The sequence below is a fragment of the Protopterus annectens genome, chromosome 4.part0 (genome assembly GCF_019279795.1).
Source record: "Protopterus annectens isolate FY-2018-M chromosome 4.part0, PAN1.0, whole genome shotgun sequence".
NCBI classification, from domain to species: Eukaryota; Metazoa; Chordata; order Ceratodontiformes; family Protopteridae; genus Protopterus; species Protopterus annectens.
The window spans coordinates 184,928,997-184,949,211 of NC_056733.1; the positions used below are offsets into that span (position 1 = coordinate 184,928,997).

The 20,215-nt window shown below is 37.1% G+C and overlaps 1 protein-coding gene across 1 annotated transcript in view; it reads left to right on the plus strand.

Annotated features, from left to right (window-relative positions):
• Window positions 1-20,215, plus strand: part of TMEM235 (transmembrane protein 235) — a 1,860,278-nt gene that overhangs the window by 744,094 nt on the left and 1,095,969 nt on the right. The window lies entirely within an intron of this gene.

Consider the following 20,215-nt stretch of genomic DNA (forward strand, 5'->3'; position numbering starts at 1 on the left):
GATGCCATAGCACTTCCCATTTCTATTCTGATCAACAGATCCATCTCAGAAGGATCGATCCCAGCAATATGGAAAAATATCACGTTATACCTCTCCATAAAGGAGGAAGTTTAACAGAATTATCTAACTTTAGACTTATAGCCATTCTTTCACCACTAGCTAAAATCATGGAAAGATGCATATAGAAACAAATCATGCACTTTCTTATTCAAAATGGAAAGCTCACCAACTCTCAGCATGGCTTTAGGCTATTCCACAGTACCACCACGGCTCATCTATCTTTCTCTAATGTCATCAATCTTCATCATAACAACAACAAACTATCTTCAGCACTCTTCATAGATCTCTTGAAAGCTTTCGATATGGTCAACCATCAGCTACTGCTCAATACCCTACAAACCATCAGTTTAGACCAGCAAGGAATACAATGGTTTCACTCCTACCTAAGCGGTAGACAGCAGGCTGTCTTATGGCAGAGCAAGCTGTCATCCCAACTTCCTCTAACCCTAAGTGTCCCACAAGGGTCCATACTAGGTCCCCTTCTTTTCTTTATCTTTATCAATGATCTGCATACCACCATCCTGGGAGCCACCTGCATCCAATATGCAGATGACTCAACGTTAATATGCTCCGCCTCCTCTCCTATACAACTTCTGACCCTCACCGAGACCACTTTCAGCACGGTAGAAACATGGCTAGCTAATCACTGTCTGCTTCTAAATCCTAACAAAGCCAAGCTACTACTTTTCTTCCCTAACCGTCGAATTCCTCCTCCTTCCTTCAACATCAAATCTAACAATGACACCATTATCTCCCCTGATGACCATACAAAGCTTCTAGGTGTAATAATAGATAACAACCTTAAATTTGATAAGCATGTCAATCACACTATTAAGTCCATCAACAAAAAACTTGGCTCCCTGTACAGAGCCAAACCTTTCCTCACCCCCCTGGCTAGGGTAGCTATTGCAAAGTCACACCTCCTTTCTACCCTTATGTATGCCTCCCCTGTTCTCACCAACCTATCCAAAACTGATCTCAACAAATTATCAGGATGTTACAATCATATAGCCAGATTCGCTACAGGCATGTTTTTTAGGACCCACTATTGCCAGAACCTCAAAGCACTGGGATGGCTAGATTATCCTACCCTTATACAGTTCAAGCCAGCTTATAGTAGCGCATAAAATACTCCATCATCCTAATAACACCCCTGCCCTCAAAAATATTCTCACCCCTCATAGTGCCCCCAGGCCATTACACTCAGCTGATAAACTAATGATACTGACCCAAAAATCCAACAACTCTGCAGGCGATGCTATATTTGCCAACTCAGCTGGTAAAATCTGGAATCTACTCCCTACTACCATTACCAGAGAAACCTCACTACCCCCATTTAAAACAGAACTCAAAAAATACCTCACATCTCATTGGCTGTGCTCTTGTTCTAAACCTGACTAACAATTTCACTAATAAATGTCTTCATACCCAACCTGCTGTTTAGCCAAGTATCTATGCCTCATAGCATTTGAATGTCTAAGCATTGTGAATTATGAGATCTGATTGTATTCTATGTTCACATTTTCTGACACGTCTTTGCCAATCAGATGTAAGTCTGCACATTGTGTATATTGATATCTACCTGTATTCTTTGTCTATATTTTTCTAAACATGCCTGCCTTAGTTTATCACTCAATGATGTATGTACTGTCTATTATTTCATATGTGGAGCTTTTCTCCCTGGGCCTCCACTGAAAATGGACATATAGCCAGTAGGACTATCCCAGTCAACAAATAATAAATTAAGAATAAACTTGCAAGCTATCCCAAAAAACTATAGACCAATAACTTGCCATCTGTCGATGTATAAACTACACTGGAATTGATACCGACAGAGTTTATAGTCATTTAGAAGAAAACTGAAGCATGTCAATGGAAGAAAAGGGTAACAAAAGAGAGTCATGTGGAACAAAGGATCATTTGTTATATAAAGTCATAATGGAGAAAAGTTAAAAGGGGAGGAATCTAAGTATGGCATGGATAGACTACAAAAAAATCATTTGACAGTTTTTCACATTCATGGATAAAACAGTGCTTAAACATGTATAAGATACACCCTGCACTGATACAGTAACCATGAAATTGTGGCAAATCACTTTGCAGTTAAGCCATGATAAAGGACAAATTATTATTCCATGTATAAAAATTCAAAGGGGGGTATTCCATGGTGACTCTTTGTCACTGTTGCTCTTTTGTCTTGCCCTTAACCCATTAAGCTGTCTACTTAACAGATTAGGTCATGGCTACAGTTTGTCTCCCAGAACACAACAAAGTGTAAAGACTTCATTTCTTTTTGTGGATGATTTAAATCTGTATAGTTCATCAGATGAGGAACTGAAAGTACAAGTGCAAGTGGTCGAAACTTTTTCAGATGATATAAGGCTGTCATTTCATCTTGATAAATGAGCAAAATCAACCTTTAAAACAGGAAAACTGCAGTACCAACAAAACATCAGCCTGGGAAAGGAATGTGATATAAAAGAACTTGAGCAAGAGGGGAGTCTATAAATATTTGGGAATTGATGAAGGATCAACAATAAAACATGAATAGATGTAAATAAAACTTAGTAAGAAATATTTTAGAAGACTAAAATTAATACTGAAAGCAGCACTGACATCCAGGAACAAAGTCCAAGCTATAAAAGAATTTGCTCTTCCTGCGCTAACTTACATTTTGGAGTGACTGACTGGCCCCAAAAGGTGTTGAATTGGTTGGAGAGGCAAACAAGAAGGATGCTTCATGCTTATCAAATGATTTATAAAAATCAGTGTATACCAAGACTATATATTCCTCATTCTGAAGGTGGTATGGGCCTCTTCGAAATTGATTACATGTATAGATCTGCACTCCTAGGATTACATACGTATCTGGTGACCTCACAAGACCCTAATGTGCTGAAAGTTTTAAAACATGAGGAGAATAAGTCTAAGATGATTTCTCTGCAAAGTTTAGCAGAAGCATATCAGTATCAAGCGGGAATGGAAATCAAACCAGAAGTAGATAAAAATCAGGCAACAACTGAATGTGCCAAAAAACAAAAGAAAGAGTATAAAGTGAAGGATCAGATGAGAAGGCAAGAAATGTGGAAAATGCATATAGTTGCAAGTATAGAAATCTCTTGGAACAACCTCATATTGATCAGGATCAAACTGAGGAATGGTTAAGGAGAGGTGAATTTAAACCAAAAGACAAAAGGTCATTAGTGGCAGCCCAAGATAGTGGATTATGTACACATTGGTTTACAAAGTCCATTTAATATGTTGAAAAAACAGACAAATGTAGGTTTTGTAAAACAGAACTGGAAGCAGTCGCACATCTTGTTGCTGGTTGTGATATACTAATGGCCGAAGGACTGTATACTGAAAGGCAAAATAATGTGGCAAGACTGTTGCATTGGGGATTGTGCAAACATTATAATATCGAAGTAGCCAAAAATCATTGGAAACATAAGCCACAAAGCATTATAGAAAATAATTAATTTTATATCACATGGGATCACTCATCACTAACAGTTCAAAAAATAAATGAGAGAAAATCAGATATAGTAGTCCATGAAAAGAAGACAAAAGTAGCATTGATCATTGAAATTCCTACACCCCTGACTACAGTACCTTACGTACTGAGTCATAAGATACTAGGATTTGCAGGCAGAAACAAAGGCAATGTGGAAGAAAGATAGCCAGATAGTTCCAATAGTAGGAGCAATGGGTCTTATAAAACAGAATTTATAATCGTACTTAGATATGTTACTGATACATGTAACTCCATATGAGTTGCAGAAAAAGAGTCAGTGCTAGGCATATTGTGGGTGCTGTGAAGAGCACTTCTGACTACTATCAAATATTGAAACAATACTGATTTCATGAACTTTAATCAAGCCTTGACTTAGGAATGGGGTCCTTTCCCATTGTTTTATTAGAAACCAAAAAGACTTGGAGAAATTGAAAAATGGGACAAGTGCCTCTAACTAGAATGGGTAAATTATTTCCCAAGATCCCTTGGGAATAATTGTTAGTCAAACCATTTGCAAATAAGTTCACCAATAAATTTGAGTCAGTGATTGTTTGAGACCCATCCTTCAATGCTAAACTGGAAGAATCATCCACACTATAATGTCTTGAGGGCTTAAATAAACCTTTGTTATTATCCTTCAGATTAGCTATTAAATATACCTCCAAATCCTATTCTTTTAATAGTCATGAGGTACATTCTTCTGAATTTATTGTAATTGCTACTGTTTGAAACCAAAGGAGAATATTTATATCTTCTCCACAAACTTATCTTCTGCTTCTTAGTTTATATAAATTAAAACTCCACCAGGGATGTATATCAGCCTTACAGGGTGTTTTCACTCCAACTGGGACATGATAGTTTATCAAATTATTAACAAAATTGTAAAAGCCATCCTAATTCTCACTTTTTATTTTCCAACATAGCATACCATTTCCAAGTTTTAGTAGCATCCTTAATCGACTCGGTGTCTGATTGATAATATTTTCACTATTTCATAATGCTTAACCAACTTAAGATTTGTGAAAACAACCTTAAAGCTTCCTTTCAATCAGAGCTTGCCAACTCAAGGACCTATATTACAGCCATCCAGATTTAATCTCTTAGAGATTCAAATAGCATCCAATAAGTTATTTCCTCTAGTTGCCTCATTCACTATTTGAGTATATAGCCATTTGTCAAGCTTTCTGTTATCAAATAGTTTAATGCCTTTTGATGATGTAGTAGCAGGAGCTACCCAGTCTGCATTAGGAGCATTTAGGTCCCCAGCAATTAAATCTGCCTTAGCCAAAAAAAAAAAAAAACTCTTCCTAATAAGATTTAAACATTGCTCGTCCATCTCCTTTTAAATACTAGGAGACCAATATAATATTACTATATCCATTTCAGTTCCACTTACGTCAGTATTCACTATGAGAAGTTTGGAGACCGTATCATTAAATTTTGTGACAGAATCGTATTTACTGGTTATTCTCCTATCAGTTTTAAAATTGCGATGGCCTGAGAAACCTGGTATTACTATTGTTTTGTTATTGTAACTAAACCAAGTTTCTGTCATCAATAACATATCAGTCCTATTATCAGGTATACAGGCCTCTAAATCTTCTAATTTATTATATGAACTGTGAACATTTAACAGAAGACATTTCAAGCTTGCCTTAATATTATCAGTTACAATCAATGGCTTGAGTCTAACCAGTCCTTACACATCATCTAGACCTGTTAAATTGGATAATCATTTTAGCTTCCCTGTGAGAACTACTGATACTCTGTTAAAAAATAACTCCTATATTTATGCTTTGAATATCATTTATAAGTAAAATATATGACAGAACACAATCTGTTTTACATAAAAGGTACAGTGTGTGTGTGTGTGTGTGTGTGTGTGTGTTTGTGTGTGTGTGTGTGTGCGTGTGTGTGTGTGTGTGTGTGTGTGTGTGTGTGTGTGTGTGTGTGTGTGTGTGTGTGTGTATGTTCATGTATGCACACATAAACGTGTGAATGCATGTACATGAAGGCATGTATATATATATATATATATATATATATATATATATATATATATATATATATATATATATATATATATATATATATATATATACATACACACACACACACACACACACACACATGGGGTCTGCTTCAGATAGTCAAATGGCCATAACGTCAACATCCATATGGCCGAGACAAAAATATTGTTTCTTCACAACACTGAACCTGAAATAAAAAAAAAAAAAAAAAAACTTTTTTTTTTTTTTGCTGAAACACCACCTGCTGTTTTAATATACCAACTCTGCGATTGCACTTACATTGAAGTGGATGGTAATTTTTCTCAATGCTGATCTCCATGCAAATGGTTCAATGTTGTGAAGAAACAATGTTTTCATTTCAGCCATACGCGGTTTGATGTTACGGCCGTTCAACAATGTGAAGGAAACCCATATATATATATATATATATATATATATATATATATATATATATATATATATATATATATATATATATATATATATATATATATATATATATGTGTGTGTGTGTCTGCGTGTGCGTGTGTTTCATGAACCCACAGCCAAACATGAACCCATTTATTTCTGATTTAGTCCTATATCATTTCACAGACTAACTTCATTTTAAAATTATTATTATTTCTTAAGTCATTTAGCCATGAATCTTTGTCATAATGGCTGCCTGTAACAAGCATGCAGTAATGCTGAATGTGCAGCAATTGCAGCAGCCATGCAGCAGTGCTAAATGTGCAGTCCCATGTCGAGTCAGCATTTCTTCCTATGTTTGTATGGGCTATTAAAGAAAGATCCACTTCCCAAATGAGAGCGTACTGATAGGAAAAAAAAACAAGAAACCAAAGTCTACAGAACGCTAAACCACGCTTTCAGGAATATGTAAGTTTTATTGTAAATAAGGATTAAGCACTTTCAACTCAAACATGAAAAGACTTCATGAGAATCTTGTTCTGCAATGTCTGTCATAGCTTAAATAATCTTTGCTAGGTCATATGATCATTCAGAACTGTTATAGAAGACATACCATAAAAACACCAATATAAACTAAAAGTAGTATTTGACCAAGATTACTACATATTCAAAAACTAAAAATAAGAAAGCATAAAAAAGAGAAAAAACATACCAGCATTTATACTTAACAGATTTTTAACTTCAGTACTCTGTGTATGGAAATGTGGTTTTAGATTATATTGTTGAGAAAAAGAGATTAAGCTTTACTTAAAACAACACTTAGATATTCCTGCTAGCATTGTTTTATTGTTCTGCTAACTTTATATGGGCTATCTTTGGATGCTCTGGTTTTGTCCCACATCCCAAGACCTGTGGTAGGGGGACTGGTGATTCTAATTTGCCCATAGATCTGTTTGTGTGGGATTTAGGTGACATGTAAGAAAAGGTTGGTAAGTTGCTTCTCTTTCCTATTTGCCTTATAAACTCTACAGATGGTGTTGATTGTTCAGTGGTTGCTATAAGAACTGGATGTGATTTGGTAGCATTGGATGGATAGTACCCTTGGACCAAATCTAAACATGCAGTCATTGTAATGGACATGCAGCAATGCTGAATGTAAATTCACTATAACAACCTTGTGCTATAGGTTCATAGGTTAATAGATGTTTACTAGGCTTATGACCACAAATGACTTTTTAAGCCTAGCCATGCATCTCAAATCTCTGACAAGTTCTGATACCCTTGATAAGTGTAAGCAAGGGTGTGGGAGATGAACCTTTTACAGGTTAACTGTGTCCATTAGAGAGGAATTTCTGTTTTCCCATCCAGTTCTCCAAGCTGCAGTTGAATTGGGTTTGGGAGGAACTCTGCTTCACATGAATGGGACGCCTGTTCCATAGATGTGGTAGTTTCTGGGATACATACCTTTCTCTCCAGCAGGTCCTATTTATATCACAGGCAAGGTTTAAGTTTTTAGAATGGGTAATTCTGGTGCTGTTTGTTTTGTGGATATGCAGGAGGTCCATTAGAGTGGGGTCTGAGAATGGCCTGTATGCCAGGCATAGATCTCCCCTCAAAAGCCTGTAGGAGACAGACTACAGAGAAAGGGCCTTGAGGTGGTCTGCATAGGATATTTTACTTATGCCCTGTATTCTTTTAGTGAGGAACGTCTATGGATGTTCCAATTGTTGGATATGCCTGGTTAGATACATACCAAAGGGGATACGGTACTCAGTGATATGTCTGATGAATGCTGAATACAGTGGAAGAATTACTTCCTTGGACTTAGATTGTTTATAAGTTGTGCAACATGCAATGATTTCCACACCACTGTAGACACATGATGGTCAAAAACTAAATTACTGTTTATGTGTATCACTAAGTCCCTGACCTCTAAGGGTTGTGTTGTCAGTATGATAGTTACAAGGCATGGATGACTTCCTAAAGGATACTATTATGCATTTCTTGGCATTTAGTTTTAGTCCACGGATCTTACACCAGTTGTGTGTTTGTGTCAGCCCCTCCTGGAGAACATTTGTGTCAGTTTGACATTCAGTGACAGTTCCTAATTTGCAATCATCAGCAAATTTAGTCATCCAGAGACCACTGACATTAGCCTTGATGTCTGAGAAGTAAATGCCAAAAAGGATCAGTCCAATGACTGATCTCTGAGAGACTCCATTTGTGATTGGCCTCTTTGTAGAGGTGGGCTCCCCAGTTCTAACTTCCTGGGTCCTGTCTGTGAGCCAGTTGGCTATCTATTGGGTGACATATGGGTTTGTACCTATCCTCCTGAGTTTGTCAACACTGCCAGAGTGGGGTATTGTGTCAAATGCCTTAGCCAGGTCAAGGTAGGCAGTGTGAATGATTTTGCCCTCATCCATTGCTTTGGTGACCTTCTCAAATAAGTCCACCAGGTTTAGTAGGCATGATCTGCCCTTGACAGAACCAAACTGTGTTGGGTCCAGTGTCTGGAGGTTTACTGTATCTTTATTGATCATTGCCATGATAATTATTTCCATGGCTTTACATATAAGACTGGTGAGACTTATGGGTCTGTAGTTTCCAGGGTCTGTAGATGGCCCACCTTTGTGCAGAGGGATGATTGCTGCCTTTCTCCATTCATGAGGCACAAAGCCTGTTTGGACGCTACAGTTAAATAGTGATTCCAGAGGCCCTGATAAGTCATGCTTCATGCTATTTAAAAGACATCCTTGGATATTGTCTGGGCCCATTGATGCAGTGCTCTTGGTCCTAGAGAGAGCATTAAGGATCTGTTCCCTAGTGATAGTAGGGGGAGTTATATTTGATGATATTTCCTGAGGGAAGGTTGAGGGGGAGAGAGGGGTAAAGTTGGAGCTGAATTTATCATCCAGGAGGTTTTCTGTATCTTCTGGCTCAGTATAGGTGTCTTCATTTACAATGATCTCTACACACAATTGTGTATTGCCTTAGAGGTTGTCGACATAGCTAAAGAATGCTTTGTGGTTGTCCTTGGCCTGGGAGGCCAAACTCACCTTTAATTTGGTTTTGGTAGACAATATTTGTCCTCTGATTTGTTTGTTTAATTTGATGAGAGTGCATTTATCCTGCTGGGTGCTGCACCTCCTAATTTTTGCCATGCTTTTCTTCCTCCTATTATATGGTCTATTGATTTTGTGATTCCGCCAGGGTGGCTTTTTTTATGAATTAGTTCTGTACTTTTTTCTTGTGGGTACAGCTGCATCTATGCAGCTATTAACATGCTTGTACAGGGTTTCTGTGGAGAGTTATGCATAGGCAGCAGTGTTCTCAGGATTTATGGGGGCTTGACATTTTGCCAGGTTCACACTTAATAGCAAGAGGTTATCCTTAGAATAGTTCCTGAATATTCCAGGTTTAGCTGGGGGGGTCCAGGTTTTATTTTTACTTCAACTGAGACCATTTTGTGGTCTGACCTTACCAGGGAAGGCATTACAGAAGGGGATGTGCAGCAGTCTCCCGTATTAGTGAGGACCAAATCCAGTATGGTTGCACCCATGGTTGGTGTATTGACTATCTGGACCCGGCAGTTTGTGTTTACAAAATCCAGGAATCTCTGTGCATGTAGGTTTGATGTCATATAAGATTCCCAGTTTAAAGTGGAGTAATTAAAGTCTCCAATGAATATGGTATTGGATTGGATGGTTAGTGTTTCTAATAAGTTTAAATATATGTTATGGGTTTACTGGGTCATAGAAGGAGACCTATATCTTGCAAGGAAGTGGTATTGGATTTCACCTATGGTGATTTGAACATGGAGCAGCTCAAGTGCATTGTCCTGTTTGACCAGCCTTGAAATATATTTATTTTTTATGTAAATAGAGACACCTCCACTTTTATTCCCTGCCTGTGAAGTAGCTGGCATATATGTGTGGAAGGCATTATAACCTTGCACTGTTGGTATGCTCTCCATGGCTTTCAACCATATTTCAGTGACTGCACAGACATCAGCATTCTCTAGGGTAAAGAGAGCAATTTAATAATGTAGTGAAACTCCCTTTCAGTGAGCAGATATAGCATCCAAGAAAATGTTATGTCACTGAACTGACTCCCTTCCAAAACAGCCATTAGAGAGCATGCATTCTCCAGACTGAGCTCTGCCCTATAGAACAACCTCCCAACAGGAATAAAAAAGCAAAGCATTGTGTAAGGATTTAAATAATTCCTGGCTAAACATCTCAACAGAAAAATAACCTGCAAGTGCTTTAGGGATACTGGGTAATATATTTACCTGTTTCCTGATGCCTCAACCCAAACCACAACCTTCTCTGTAACCAATCCTTTAAGCTGATTATACTCAGAACTATACATTGCATATTTTATATATATATATATATATATATATATATATATATATGTATAGACTATCCCCTTACATAAGTAAAAATCTCTGCTGATGCATACTCAGATATTAAATTAGACACTGTATATACAGTATATATTTATTTTACACTTGTTTATATACTATATATTATAATATATATATATATATATATATATATATATATATATATATATATATATATATATATATATATACATGTTTATATATAGTATAGCAAATCATGATATCTGGTTTGTGCAATCGATATCAACACTTTAACTACATTTAGCCTACTGTCCATTAATGTGAATTACTTTATCTATTCAGGATTTATCCAAATTTTGATTTGTCATTGCTAATACTTTCTCTGCCGACAATTTCCTAGGACTTTGTAATACCATGTCTTTTTTGTTGTTGTCTTATCTAATCGATCAACTTTAACCACTATTGCATAAAGTGCTTACACATATGTAATGCTGTGAAATTTCTGTATATCTGACTTATGGACCCAAATCATGACTGAAAAGTTTCTTTGGACTGGGTCACCTTCAGGTTAACAAAATAAAAATAAATAAAATGAAATACTGAATGTACATCCATATAACAACTTGGCACCAATGCTGAACACACAGTCATTGTAACAGTCATGCACCAGTGTTGAGCACCATGGCTGAACACACAGTCACTATAACAGGCATATATCTGTGCTGAATGTACAGCTCCTACAATGATCATGCACCATTGCTAAACATGTATAACACTCACGCACCAATGCTGAATGTACATTTTCTATAACAACAGAGCATTTTGCTGACCATGCAGTCACTATAACAAAACTGCAACAGTTCTAAATACTTAGAACCTATCACAGACATGCATTGATACTAAGTGTGCAGTCCTTATAGTAACCATGCACCAGTGCTGAACATGCAATCACTGTAAGGACCAAGCACCAATAGCAGTCCCTACGATGACCTTGTACCAATACCAGACATGAAATCACTTTAACAACCATGTGTCATAGCTGAATGTGCAGTCACCAGAATAGTAGTGCACTACTGCTGAACTTGTAGTCAATTTAGCAGCCATGCACCATTGTTGAGTGTGCAGCTTGTATAACAACTATACACCTTTATGCACCACTGCTGAACATGCAGCCACTATAACAGCCATGCATTAATGCTGATTTTGTAGTCCCTAGAACAAAAATGCATCATTGTTGAACACACAGTCTTTGTCAAATGGGATTGGCTGTTTCAAGCCCAAAAAGGGAAATTGGCTAGGCTTAAAATGGCCCAGAAGGGCAGCTAGCCTAGTACTTACCTATGAACCTGTTGTAGTAGCTATGTAACAATGCTGAATGTGAGTTTAGTATGACAACCATGCATAATGCTTAACATTTAGTCATTATAACAGCAGTGCAACAATGTTGAATGTGGAGCTCTATAACGACCATGTACTACTGTTGAACAGTCACTGTGACAGCCATACACCAATGCTACATTTACAGTCCCTATAACAATTACATCTCAAAATGGAACATGCTGCTACAACATGCATACACACCAGTGCTGAGTGTGCAGTCTCTAGAACAACCATGCACCATTGCTGAATGCACAGGCATTGTAACAGCTGTATGCAGATGCAGAAATTGAATTCACTGTGACAACTATGCACAAAAGTTAAATGTGAATTCACCTTAACAGCCATATACCAATTCTGAACATTCAGATTCTGCAGCAGCATTGCAACAATGCTGAGTCTGCAGCCCTATAAAAACCATGCACCTTTGCTGAACATGTAGTCACTATAACAGCCATGCACCAGCACTCAATGTTCAGTTGCTATGACAACCATGCAGCACTAGTGAACATGTGGTCACTATAACTGTTATGCATCATTGCTGATGTACAGCCCTATAACAACTATGCTTCACTTCTGAACATGCAGTCACTGTAACAGCCATGCGCAAATGTTAAATGAACAGTCACTATAACAGATAAGCACATGCAGTGATGGTAACAGTCATGCATCTATGTTGAATATGAATTCTGTGCAATAGCCATGCAGCAATTCTGAGCATTCAATCACTATAAATCCAAAGTAACTTAGTGTGTCCACCAAGGTTCCAGGCATAAAAAACTCGAACTCAATGTAAAAACAGAACTCTTGTTTAATAGAACAACAGGATAACAACAGGATAAGCACTTTCACAATAGTGATTCATCAGATCCTAACATAAAAAATGAATCAACAATCCAGTCATTTAAAAAAACATTCAACCAATCAGAGACCTTCCCATTAATGATGCAATGGTCTTGCCTTTAAGGCAGGCTTTAAAGGTATAGTAAAATTTAAGCCTGGCCCCCTGTGTGCCTGTAAAACAGCTATCCAATTCATCTCCCTATATTCAGTTTTATTACATAAATCACCCCCTCTAAGGCCATTACTAATGATTTCTACCACTGTGAACTTGAATGAATGTCCTTCATTATTCTTAATATGTTTATAAAGAGCATTTGAGATCTTTTTTTTCCTTGTGTCACCCAAATGCTGAAGAACCCGGTCTTTACGTTTTTGATTAGTTTACCTATGTAGAAAGATGAACAATCTACACAGGTAGCCAAATAAAATAAATTCTCAGTTCTACAACTGACATAAAGATGAAACTGATATGTTTTAGTCATGACAGGATGTATAAACAAGTTATTGCTTGACATAAAATTACAAGCTTTACAGCACCTACAGGGATTGTTATAGACCCTTTAATACACAAGTCCAAGCAGAGATAAGGGAAGGTACCTATCCAGAGAACAGAGAGTAGGAGGCAGGGTTTCGTCAAACAAAACACCAATAGCAAGGACGTGATGTCATGGGTAACGGATCAGCAGAATCGGGAAGGAGCAAGACCTAAGAGTGTACTACATGGCGAAAAGGTTATTGAGCAACCAGCAGTGTCTACATCTGATTTTCTGTTTACATCAATGCTTCCAGCACCATTGAGGCTACCAGGATCCAAAGAGACTCTAAGTTCACCCAGTCAGGGAAGGATGCTCTTTATAAACATATTAAGAATAATGAAGGACATTCATTCAAGTTCACAGTAATAGAAATCATTAGTAATGATTGGTGTACCTCAGGGTTCTATTCTGGGCCCTCTTCTATTCTCTATCTATATTAACGATCTACATATAAACATTCTGCAAGCAACCTCCATACAATATGCAGATGATTCAACATTAATTTGCTCTGCTACTTCCTTAACAGAACTCCAATCCCTTACCCAAAATGTATTCTATAAAGTGGAAAGCTGGTTCCTACAGCACTGCCTTTTCCTGAATGCCAAAAAATCAAATTATTGCTCTTCAATCCTGCAATAAAGTCCTCACAAATTAACCTCACAGTGACATCAAATAATATAGCAATTAACCCGCGTGGGTGTGTATTATATAAATTTGTGGTTGGTGGTGTGGGCCCGAAGGTGAAGCCCCGCCAAACCAAACAAAGCCAACCGCACCAGAAGTCAGAGACCCACACTATTATTTGGATAGTAAAACATTATATCACAAGAAATAATTTAATTTCTAGAAACTTTTACTTTAAGAAAATAATGGTCTGCGGCAGTTGCTGATACTTGGCGCTGCATGCAGCTGGCGTCTGGCGAGGCGGGTCAGAACTGTAGCAAGCGCCAACGAAAAGTTTAGTGTTGTGTTCAGCAACGGCTGCAAATTTTGGCCGTTTTAATGAGATTTAAAATAAAATAAAACATGGACATCTCCGTTTATACACAAAAAACAATACCTATCATTTACTTTTTACTGCTAAAACACTGCTAAAAGTCTCGCTTATGTTAAATTATTTAACAAAGCTTAATTTTTAAATAGCTTTAAGACCTTAGCGAGACTTTTTAAAATAATAAGAGGAAATGGGTTTAAAATTTTTAAAAACTCTCAAATACAGCTTAAAACTTTTTACGCTGTCTTATTGTTGCCCTGATTATACTAATGGAAAAATTTAACATAGCGAGACCTTTTTTTATAGTGTAATTACAATTACAAATAAAACCATTATCATGAACCTTCACATTTAAGAGAGATACTGGTATAATGGTACTGTTATAACTCCTGAACCTACCACCATACTCTTAAGTGTAACCATAGACCATAATCTTACCTTCGACTCACACATCAACACCACCATAAAGTCAGTTAACAGAAAGCTAGGCACCTTTAACAGCATTAAACCCTACTTTACTCCTATAGCTAGAACTAATATTGCCCACACCCATCTCATCTCTACCCTATTTTATGCCTCTCCCATTTATATAACCTCTCTAAAAGCAACCTTAACAAACTGGCAACCACTTATAACAACATAGCCAGATTTGCCATCAACTCCTCATATAGAACCCACCACTGTCATAATGTAAAACTACTAGTATGGCTAGAACTCCAAAATCAAGTAATATTTCAACAACTCCTTATCCCACACAAAATCCTTTATCATCCCAGTAATACTCCAATACTAACTAGTCTCATCACCCCCTATACAAATCTCACTACCCTTCGCTCAGCCAACAGATTACTAGTAACTAGACATACATCCAAAAACAAGGCTGGGGATTCATTGTTCACTAATACTATAGGGAAAACATGGAATCTACTTCCCACTAAACTGTCATCTCTCTCCTCTACATTACTCTTCAAAAAGCAACTTAAAGAATATCTTCAAACTCACTGGCTATGCCCTTGCGCAAATCCTGACTAGAACCTCCCTCCCTCATTTTCTGTATCTACCTTTCTTTTAAATGCCTAATGTATACCTCTTATTTAACCCTTGAGAGTTTTCTTTGTTTCAGCCTACTATTGTTACTACTAACTTTCCTTCCCTATATACCATGTATAACCATGTCTCTGGAACTATAGCTTGTTAATTATTGTAATTTAATTTTACTCTGTTATTAAAAGTATAATTATTTATGTAAAGTATATTTAGATCTTGTCTACATTTTATACTGTACTGTTTACTTGTACTCATAGGGGAGCTTTTCTCCCCAGGTCTCTACTGAAAATGGACACGTATCCAGCTAGAACAGCCCGGTCAACAAATGTAAAAATAAAAATAAAAAATAAAAAACAATGGCCTTAGAGGGGTGACTTATGTAATAAAACTGAATATAGGGAGATGAATTGGATAGCTGTTTTACAGGCACACAGGGGTCAGGCTTAAATTTTACTATACATTTAAAGCCTGCCTTAAAGGCAAGACCATTGCATCATTAATGGGAAGGTATCTGATTGGTTGAATGTTTTTTTAAATGACTGGATTGTTGATTCATTTTTTATGTTAGGATCTGATGAAGCACTATTGTGAAAGCACTTATCCTGTTCTATTAAACAAGAGTTCTGTTTTTACATTGAGTTCGAGTTTTTTATGCCTGGAACCTTGGTGGACACACTAAGTTTACTTTGGATTTGTAATATTTTTGGCTGTAGTGTGTCCTTTGATCATTGGACTGGTTTTCTTCTTTGTTGTCATTCAACCTATCAGCTGTGCAGCAATACTGAATGTGCAGTCCCTGTAATAAACATTTACCAGTACTGAACATGTTGCTGCTTTAAGAGTCGTGGTCCAGTGTTGTGTATGTATTCCCTACAACAACCATGCACCATTGCTGAAGAGGCAGTCAGTATAACAGTGCATTTACAACTGCTGAATGTTTAGTTCTATAGCAATCATGTGCTATTGCTGAAAATGAAGTTACTAGAACAGTTATGCACCAATGCAGAATGTCTGGTCCCTTTAAAAACCATTCACTATAACTGCACATGCAGTAACTTTAATAGCCATGCACCAATGTTGAATGTGAATACATAATGACAGCCATGCACCAATGTTGAACATTCAGTCATTGTAACAGACATGTACCTGTGATTATTTGCAGCCCCATTACAGCCATGCACTGGTAGTGAACGTTAAGTCACATTAACAGCCAAGCATCAATGTGGAATGTGTGCTCTCTATAACAACCATTCACTCTCATTGCACATGTAGTCACTGTAACAGCCATGGACAAACATTGAGTGGTGGTCCTTATAACAAATTTGCACCATTGCTGAGAATGCAGACAATATAACAATCATGCAGCAGTGATAAATGCATCATCTCTATAACAGCTATGTGCCAATACTGAACATACAGTCACTATAACAGCCATGCATCACTGCTGCACAATGCATGCACTTACTGTAACAGGCACACACTAATGCTGAATGTGAATTCACTACATGCATCAGTGCTAGGTGTGAACCCCATTATAGCCATGAACCGGGACTGAACAAACAGTCATTCTAACAGAAATACCCCAATGTGGAATGTATATCGTCTATAACAACCATTCACCATTGCTGCCCATGCATTCCCTATAACAGTACTGCACCAATACTGAATGGACAGCCCCTATAAAAGCATGCACCATAGCTGAACACACAGTCACTATGAATGCCATGTACCAATGCTGAATGTGTAAACATGTGACAGCAATGCACCTGTGACAAACATGCCATCACTATAACAGTCATGCAACAATGCTGAATGTGCAGTCTTTATAATAACCAAAGACTAATGCTGAACATGTAGTTAGTATACCAGCCATGCATTAGTGCTATGTGTGCAGTCCCTATAATGACTATGCATCATTGCTAAGCATATGGTCAGTATAACAGCCATGCATCAATGTTGAATATGCAGTCTTGATAACAACTATGAACCAATACTAAATATTTAGTCATTGTAACAGCTATGCATCATCAACCATGCACCACTGCTGAATGTACAGTCAGTATTAGAGCCATAAATCAGTGTGAATGTGCAATCCTTGTAATTCACTTTCACTGTCGTTGAACATAAAGTCACTATAATTTCCATGTAAATTTGTAATTTGCTGTTATTTGCATTTGTATTTGTATATAATTTTAATGTTAGTATTGATACTTTTTTGGAGCGTTTCTCCTCGGGCCTGCACTGAAAATGGGCTCCTAGCTTAGTTGGACATTACCCAGTTAACAAATGTAATAAATAAATAAATAAATAAATGTAAATATGACATAGTAAAATTACATTGCTTGTGTTGCGGCTGGTGGGGCCACTGCGAGGCAGTGGGTTAGCAGTGTAAGAAATTGTGACGGATGCTGTTTTTTCTTCATGGAGGAAGAGAGGATTGGTGTGGAAACAGAGACAAAGTGAGTTTTCTTTTCACTCACAGTCTCCAGCATGTCAAGCTGGCTCTGGAGGGATGTTAGTTCCACATCACAGGAATTAAAACGAAGGAATTATATTTTTATTTATTTATGGGGTGAATGTTCCTGTGTTTGAATGGATGATTTATTTAATTTTATTTGTTAACCTAAGTAGAATGCTAGTCATAAGCAAATAACAACCAAGTCAGAGAATTAAGCACCTCAAAGAGCCAAGCACGATAAATCAAATAATCCAACAATGAGGTGGCAAACACGGTCCAAATGGAGTACACTGAAGCTTTAATGTAAATAATCAAATAAAACAAGAAATGAGAGTGCTTTCACATCTACTCAAGACACTCCATCAGACATATCAAATAAATTAATAGCATTCATTTAAATACATTCAGTACACTCATAATTTCCTAATTAACCAATCACATCAAAGAGTCAGTCTAGAGCTGACCTAACTACTTAGCATATGTCAGACCGAATTGCTGTAGATAATTCATAACTGAAAAAGATGTAAAACTCTACATATTAGATATAATTTAAGATACTCAGCCTATAATAAAAATACATAAAAACATAAAAAGACAAGATGGAGCTGAGAGCACAGAACAAGAGCACCTGGCAACTGGCAAACAGGGATTGATTCTGAATATTTCTCAATATGCTTTGAATGAATCGCTTCTACAGAAAGGTCTCTCTCCTTTATTCCATCTTTACATACAGACATTGTAGATTTTATTTTGGACGTTAAAATGTTCAGGAGGAATGTTACTTTAAAACTATTGTATGGTAATAACAGTAGCAATAATGTTTCTAATTGGTTCAGATTATGTTTAGCTGTTTCGTAGGGAAATTTTTTTAAGATAGGCAGCGAGAGATTCCGAAAAGTGTGGGTCAGTGCAGTGGAGTCGGTTTTTCTGGAACCTGGAGGGTAGTTATATTACTTGTTGTGATGTCATGACATTGAGGAAATGAGCATTCCTGAACTGGGTGTGAATCATAGAATCATGGAGGACAGATGAGAGAGTTATGACTAATATGTAAGTATTCAGTTTGGTAGGTGACACATTATTGACAACTGATGGTACTGAGCAGATTTCTGTTTTTCAAGCATGCTTGCTGCTGGACCAGATACCTTGCAGTGTTTTCATGTATGAGGTTGATTGACAACTGGATTAGAAGTAGTGTTTGGGCAAGCTGGCAGGCTAATAAACAAGGTGCATTTTGTCTGCAATACTATTAATCTGATGTTGAATAGCAGCCCATGTGCCAAACAGCTATCTTGTAGTGAAGCTCTGAGCATTCAAAATACATTTCTTTTTTTTCCAGGTGAAAGAAAAGCAATGGGAGGGGAATCCCTTGCTACTAGACTATCCACTAGCTGAACTCAAATACCTGTGTGGGCAGAATAGATAGGCAATATGAAAGGCTTGGGAAATGGAACATAGCACTTCCGCAGGGCCCTCAACAGACAAATGCACACACCAGACATGACTTCCCATATTATATGCATTGCATTGCTTTGGTAGTGGGTTATATTTTTGTAACAAATGTTCATAGACATCATAAGTTCAAATAGGTCAAAGCCTTGCTGATTGAACAAGCTAAGTAATTCTAGATGGAAGGCAGAGTCGGGTATTAAACCCATTGGATATTGATATGACCGTAACCTTTTTGGCACTATACGTAACTGTAAACAATCCTGGTATGTTCAGATGTGGGATGTGTAAGTTTTGTAAACACATGGACATAGGAAGTAAGTTTGAAGTTAAGGGCATGGTCTATAAATCTAAATTCAAATTTACATGGAATTCAAAATTTGGTGTCTACCTAGCTAAGTGCCTATATTGTCCGGCTTTCTATATAGGTAAGAAGGAGTGTAAACCCAGTGATAGAGTCTATGAACATTTGTATGCTATAGATAGACATAAGGTGGAAAATGCCCTGGTCAAACATTTCTTATCGACAAATGGTCATACTTTTAATTTTAGGGAGATTGATCAGGTTTCATCAGATGATTGAGGGGGACCTGTTTCACTTCAACTGGAAGAATTGGAATTGTATTGGCAACTTTTGCTTAATGCCTATAATCATCCAGGCATTAATGATGCGTGTGCTATCACTTGTTTACTTAAATTAAAAATTTTAAGGAGATAGTTTTGTTTATTTACTAGTAACTAGGAATAGTTTTCTTAGTATATTTTTTAGGTTACATTTGACATAAATATGTTAATACTACTATGAATATATGATTTTATCATTGTTCATAATGATTGTATATAATTTGTTTTTTTAAATGCTTTTGTATATAATTAGGTGGGAGTGTTTGTTTTTATTTGATAGGTGCTTGTTGATCACGTGATATTTGAGTTACATTTTTAAATGCTCTCCCCGGGATTCATGAAGCTTGCGCCAGGCACAGGCATAGCGTAGGCAGTATAATGTCAAATATGGCCATTGAGCGATTCAGGTATGATCCAATTCCAGGTAAACTACCGGCGTATGCCAGAACTGTGCAGCCCTCAGCTTAGGTATGCTAATTACCCCATGCACAGTGCCGCACCATGCA